Source organism: Olea europaea, chromosome 10, assembly GCF_002742605.1.
Source record: "Olea europaea var. sylvestris chromosome 10, O_europaea_v1, whole genome shotgun sequence".
NCBI lineage: Eukaryota > Viridiplantae > Streptophyta > Magnoliopsida > Lamiales > Oleaceae > Olea > Olea europaea.
In genome coordinates this window covers 18,426,123-18,433,636 of record NC_036246.1, presented here as the reverse complement: position 1 = coordinate 18,433,636, position 7,514 = coordinate 18,426,123, and positions in this window count along the sequence as shown.

Here is a 7,514-nt window from a genome sequence, read left to right as displayed (position 1 = left end):
CATCTACTTAGAAGTTTGTGTTAAATCGGTAAACTTTTTCTCACCACTTGATTCTTGTGTATCTTTTGTTTTCTTAGGACTTTCTTGTGTTTATGTGATCTCTTCTTGTAATTTATCTTCCTTTTCTTTGAATATAATAACTCCACTCTCTGTGGTGTCTGCCAGGAATTTACTTCTTTAAACACTTTCTCTTGAATTTGATGGTAGCCCTACGAAGTCCTACAAGAAGACTCCTCATGAACTACAATATTCTCTCGAGTCATCAATCCAATCACCTTTGCAATCATTTATTCAGGAAGGACCACCACTAGTGCCAATTCATCCTTTAGACTTGAATTGGTTTTCTTTCTCTTGAACCTCGTCAATTATTGTTGTAGATGCCTCAACATTCCATTCTTCTTCAATATTTTATTTCTCTTGCTTGTTGGAATTTCTATATTGCCTTCTGCTAGTTCCTTGTGTTTATGTGATCTCTTCTTGTAATTTATCTTCCTTTTCTTTGAATATAATAACTCCACTCTCTGTGGTGTCTGCCAGGAATTACTTCTTTAAACACTTTCTCTTGAATTTGATGGTAGCCCTACGAAGTCCTACAAGAAGACTCCTCATGAACTACAATATTCTCTCGAGTCATCAATCCAATCACCTTTGCAATCATTTATTCAAGAAGGACCACCACTAGTGCCAATTCATCCTTTAGACTTGAATTGGTTTTCTTTCTCTTGAACCTCGTCAATTATTGTTGTAGATGCCTCAACATTCCATTCTTCTTCAATATTTTATTTCTCTTGCTTGTTGGAATTTCTATATTGCCTTCTGCTAGTTCCTTCAGCAATCTCTAACATAATGATCTCATTTTCCCCATACAAATCACAAGTCATTAGTTCGTTGATATTCTTGACCTCTCTTGTAGCAATTTTATTGAACTCCTCTTGTCTGATAGCTTCCTTCAAACCATCCTTTAGATTGACATTCTTTTAATTCTTTATTAATTTATTGATGAAATTGCCATTTTCTTTTATAATTGAATAATGCTTATTCCTCTTTCTTTATCGAGACCCCTAACATTTATTTGTCAACACTTCTTGGCTGACCAACAAATTTTTGATGTTGACCAGTAACGTTTGACTTGGCCAATCTTGTATAGTGGCAATCAAGCCTCTAAATTCAGGCTCAACTCATGTGTGATTATTCTTCTTATTCTAGACTCCAAAATTTTACTCAAATACTCTAATACAAAAATGGAGAGATTTAACTTTGTTAAAATATTAACTTACTATCAGTTTTCTTTGAATGATTGAGAGCAGCTTGTTTTTATATAATTATAACCTCCTCAAGTCATTTTTCTTTGAGAATAGTAAGGCAAAAGTATCGCATGCTTCTTTTGGTGTGTTCTTATCCATTATTTGCGCCAACAATTTTTTTCTTAATTATTGTCTTATAACAAACATGATCTTGTCTGCTTTGATTCTCCACTTTTTCATAGCCGCAGCTTCATCTTATAGTATCACGTCACTTCCACCAACTACTTACAATAGATCTTGCCCTTGAAGGTGACTCTATACAAGTTTTCGATGTTGTGTTGTTCTGATTATTGAGATTCTTTACTCCGTCTACCACTTGGGAGTTGCTCATTGTGACTTGATTTACATATTCATAATCAAGCAAGCTATATGGAAGTTTCACAACCTCAATTTGTTCACGATCTCAAGAAGCCATAAATTCGTCATCAACCGCCATACTTTGATATCAAATTGTTGAATTTAAGACCAAAGAAAATTAATATTTACTAGAACAAAATTTGACTTTATACAATTTTGATGTTTACCACTTAATTGACTAATAATATAATATTCTCACATGTGATTCGGTGAGGACACATTCTTGATTCTAGATAATTCCCTTCATATAGGTAGAGATAAATGGTGCAACAGTCATTTTAGAATCTTCATCTCTTGGTACAAATTGTAAGCAATTCTATAAATTGATAGATGAATATGAACCAACAAAATATTATGGAATTTTCCTTTGAAGTCGGCAATGATTTTCTATAAGAAAACTCCGAAAAGTTCAAGAACATGTTTCACACACGATAAGAATGCAAATATTTATGGAAGAATTATGAAAGTGATTAAAAAAATATATACCATATTTTTTTTATGCTCCATTATCCAAATATCTCTCAAGTTCAATGGCAATCAACTTGCAATGAAAAAACTTGATTATGAATTATGAACGGCTGTATTTTGCATTTGAAAATCGTAACCTTTGACAAGAATGAAGAATACAATTCGGTGCTAATTTTCTTTAACTTCACCTTAATTAGTTTAAAGGACAAACTCCATAATCTCTAGATTCCACCTCAATTGATTGGAAGAAGGAGAAGGTTTTTAATTAAAAACTAAAAAATAAAAACTAAGATGTATTATTATATCGGAATTAAAAAGACCACCATGGACTACCATCAAATTCTTATTTCACCAAATAATCTTTTGACATGAGTATTATTTCATACTTAATTGTAAAGTATGAATATTGAATTTCAATTATCAGTCTACATGTTTACAAAGATTAATTTATTTATTTATTTTTGAGTTCAACAACATGTTTGTTTTAGATAATCTAAGTTTATTGATGATTAAATGTTAATTAATTTATGTGACTCTTAAAAAATTCTTAATCCAATTCTCATAATAAACTATATCAACTCTAATTAATAAAAACGCTCTTTTTAAAAAAAAAAATTTATTAACCATATTTACGGTCCTACTATTATTGTGTTCGAAAAAATTTAAATAGTTCTAAAAATCTCACAATTTTAATTTTAGTTATGTCAAAAAAATTACGTTTTGTCCCATAAAATTTTTTTTTTTCCAAATAGTTTAGAGTTTGATACATATATAAAAATAATGTAGATATATATGGTATTTGAATGTATTAATTTAATAAAAGTAATGTTGAAATGTAATGTGGATGAATATAATACTTTTTTAAAATTTTAATAGGGATAGATTTAGTGTGTGAAAAATATATAAGAATGATAAATGAAAATAGTGATGGATGAAAATTATGATTTCCTTTAATCTTCACTTATAAGTTGTGTGTATTTCTGCAATCACTTATTTGAGATAAAAATGGTTAAGGCTAGTATAATATGCTACTTATACACATTTATATACACAATCTTTTCAATTCTCCAAGCATTAAAATAAACCACTTTATGAAAATAAGTTACTTTTATAGAGTGCTTGTTTGTTGGACGCACATATACAACGTGCCATCCAAGGTGACCCAAATTTATCATAATTAAATTATTGGAAAAATAAATGGGTTGTTAATAAACGAATCCAGCTCCCTGAAGGACAAAACTCAAATTGTTAAGTCTAAAATCTGGACAAATTTGCATGGTCCAGATCCCATTTTGTGCTAATTGTTAGAGGATCGAGATTGTTTTGTATCGTAAACTTTTTTCTTACACCATTTCGAAGAGCTTGATGTCAACTTCACAATGAAACACAGATAACTATGGCGTACAACCATCCAACTCGATCACAAAATTTGTAGTTAACACTGCAAGCTTGAACTTGAAGGCTACTTAATTAAGAGACTGGCCCAAAAGGTGTTCTTGTTCCGAACTCACATTTCTTAAGGAATCAGAGATTATCCTTTCAAGTTCTGAATCCAATATTGCATATTTCATCGATGCACTCTTTTAACTCCAATTTATGAGCATGTTCGGCTTTGCTTAAAAAATCAATAAGGTGCTTTTAAGTATGCTGCATGAGAGTTAGCAACGACAATGGCTTATTGATTGTGGAGGAAGGACTAATCATTAGGTCACGAGGAAAGAAGGTCAAAGAAGCCATGAGATTACTTGTTTAATCTACAGTGGATGAAACATCGATCACAACAGACAAAATAACAAGTTTCATATTGAGCATGGAAGAAGAAACAAGATGGATCAATTTGGTTTAAACAATGGAAGAGGGACCCAAGTCAAGGGCCTACGCGACTGCATAGTATAACCATATATGCAGTCACATGTACCCATACCAGAACTAAAATAAGGGTTTTTGAATGATCTTTGCGATCGCACACAGGAAGCCTATGTGGCTGCAGAGTGAAAAATTGGTATGCGATTTTTCAAATTTTGCCTAGCCTTCCATTTTAATTAAAACTCTTTTTATGTTATCTTTTTTACATATTTTAGGCTTAATTCCATTTTTAATTAAGTTTTCGTAGGTTCCTTATAAATAAGACACATTCTTTTCAATATAAAAATACAAAATTTGAGAGATATTATTGCAAGGCTTATATTGCTTTCAACTCATTCTTCATCGAACTAATTCTGTAATTATCAATAATTAAATTCTTGTGGCATTCAACAATTCAAGTGAGGTTCATAGATTTTGTGATCACAAGGTCAATATATTGTTGGCGAGTGTTTTAATTTTTTTGGTTCAATAATTTATTGGGTCAAACTTTCTAAATTGTGATATTTGGCTTTCTTAGGTTTGATCTAATCTTTCGTAGGTTTCGTAGCTACAATTATTACGTGGATTCACATCAGTAGATATCAAAGCTTAGACTCCAAAAATTAAGGTTATATCATTTACCTTTTTTGTTTGAGTCTACATCCTCGTTCTTCATGCTCTTAATCTTTAGAGTCATTCAGTCCAATTAAAATCTAAAAAATAAAAAAATCTTAAAATTTGTTTGTGCGCTAAATAAGTGTCTAAATAAATTCCTTTTCGATTTTTTGGGCTCTTTGTTGCAATGTCGTGCATTTAGCAAAAAAGTTTGAAAATTGTAGAAAAATATAGCAATTATAAAAATTAAAAAAAAAATCAATTCCAAAGTCAAAGTGTCCAATTCGAATTGAAGAAACACCTCCTTGGATTTATCCTTAGTGTTTCCATTCTAAGTGCCAAATTCCTATTTCTCTTTAGTCATTCTAGAGCGAACTCTTGTACTCGATTCTTTGTTTGGACTTCACAAGGGGTGATTTTTGATTGAGATCAAATTAGTTCTTTGAAGTGCTTCAAAAGAAGTATTTTGAGTGGAAAAAAGGCAAAGTAGTGAGACTAATAGAGGGAAAAGGTCAGATTGAGTGATACACAAGAATACAAACGTGACGCAAATATTATTCTAGTTTTAGGATATTTGACAAAGATGATTCAACTTCACGCGAGAAGAATAATTAAGTCATCATGATGAAGGAGATAATACAATGGTTTGAATGGTTGTTTAAGAATATGGGAGATAGGATGGATAGATAAAAAGCTTGGATGGAGAGGTAAGACACATTGCTTAGGGAACATCTAAAGAAGTTACTAACTACTTGGAGGAGAAAAAGGTAAAACTTGCTGTCGCTGAATTTACTGATTATGCTTTCATTTAGTAGCTTCAAATAGCAACATCTAAGAGGATCATGAGAGGCCAATTGAGACATGGGAAAAATTGAAGGCTATAATGAGGAAAAAGGTTCATTCCTAATCATTACTATAGGATTCTTTATCAAAAATTGCAATGTCTTTATTAAGGATCTAGGAGTGTGGAGGATTATCACAAGAGGATAGCAACATAAGTGATGTGGCTATTTCAAAGAGTAGAAATGAGCTATCGAATGGAAGAGATGAAGTCTAATACGGATTCTCAACCTTCTCGAAATCGGGATATCAAATGTTTTAAGTGCTTGGAATCGAGACACATTACTTCTCAATGTCCAAACAAAGGACGATGATCTTGCGTAACGATAGAGAAGTGGTGATTGATAATAAGGGTGATTATGTTGATATGTCTAAATTAGAGGATGCTAGTGATGGTAAGAAAGTAAAGTGTCCAGTGGGAGAGCTATTGTTTACAAGGTAAGCTCTTATTGCTCAAATCAAAGTGGATGACTTGGAGCAACAATGGGAGAACATATTTCATATGAGATGTCATGTCAACAACAAGGTATGTAGTGTTATTATCAATGGGGTTGGTTGTACCAATGTGGCTGGCACTATACTTGTTAAGAAATTAGGATTAACTATGCTAAAATATCATAGGCTTTACAAATTGCATTAGTTGAATGAATGTGGATAGGTTAGGGTAAATAGGTGAGCATTGGTCAATTGGGAGGTATCATGATGAAGTGATGTATAACATAGTTCCAATGCATGTCAGGTATATTTTGTTAGGGAGGCCATAACAATACGATGGGAGGTGATGCGTGATGGATACAAAAATAAGTGCAGTTTTACTAAAGATGGGGAATATATTACTCTTACGTTGTTAGTAACTAGAAATGAAGAGATTCCATATTTTTGGTGGTAGATAGATTTAGTAAGATGACACATTTCATTCCATATTATAAAACTGATGGTGCTACTAATATAGCGGATTTATTTTTTAGAGAAGTAGTGCATTACATAGGGTACCTAGAAATATTGTATCTAACAAAAAAGTCAAATTCCTTAGTCATTTTTGGAAGATTTTGTAGAGTATGTTATGGACTAAGCTATTATTCTCTATAACTTGTCAACCAAAAATGGATGGACAAACTAAGGTTGTTAATAGGACTGTGATATAACTATTGTGCACTATAGTCAAAAAGAACTTGAAGAGTTGGGAGGACTGCTTGCCATTCATAGAGTTTGCATTTAATAGGGTAATGCATTCTACTATTTCTTATACTCCATTTGAAATTGTTTATACTCTGAATCCATTAACACCTTAGAATTTAATTCCTTCATTTGTTAATGAGAGATATATCTTAGATGGAAAGAAGAAGGTCGAGTTGGTAAGATTCCTCCATGAGAAGGTATGATGCCAAATTGGGAAGAAAAATGAGTATTATATTTCCCAAGGATGAAAGTGCGTTGTATTTGAATTGGGAGACTAGGTTTGGGTGCATATCAGAAAGGGTCGCTTTTTGGCTCAAAGGAAGCCAAAGTTGCAACCGAGAGGAGATGTAAGCTTTAAGTGTTTGAAAAGATCAATGAAAATGCCTATAAATTGGATCATTCAAATGAGTATAACATTTCTGCTACATTCAATATTTTTGATATTTCCTTGTTTGATGCAGGTGGAGATTTAAGGAAGTATCCTATTGAATAGGAAGGGAATGATGAGAGCCATGCTATAAGAGCTAGCAACGATAAGAACCCATTGATTGTGTTTGAAGGATTAACGACTAGGTCACAAGCAAAGACGGTCAAGGAAGTCATGGGATTACTTGTTCATTCTACGGTAGAAGAAACATTGATCACAACAAGCAAAATGACAAGTTTCATATTAGGCATGGAAAAACAAAAAGGATGGATCAATTTAGGTCAAGCAACGGTAGAGGGACTTGAGTCGAAGGCCTATGCAACCGCATAGTATAATTATACATGTGGTCGCATGTACTTATATCTAGGGGTAAGCATTTTTTCCCGGAACCGACTAGAACCGACCAACTCCGGTCCGGTTCCTCTAAAGAACAATTTGATTTTGGGACACATCATCGAGAACCAATCAATTCCGGTCCG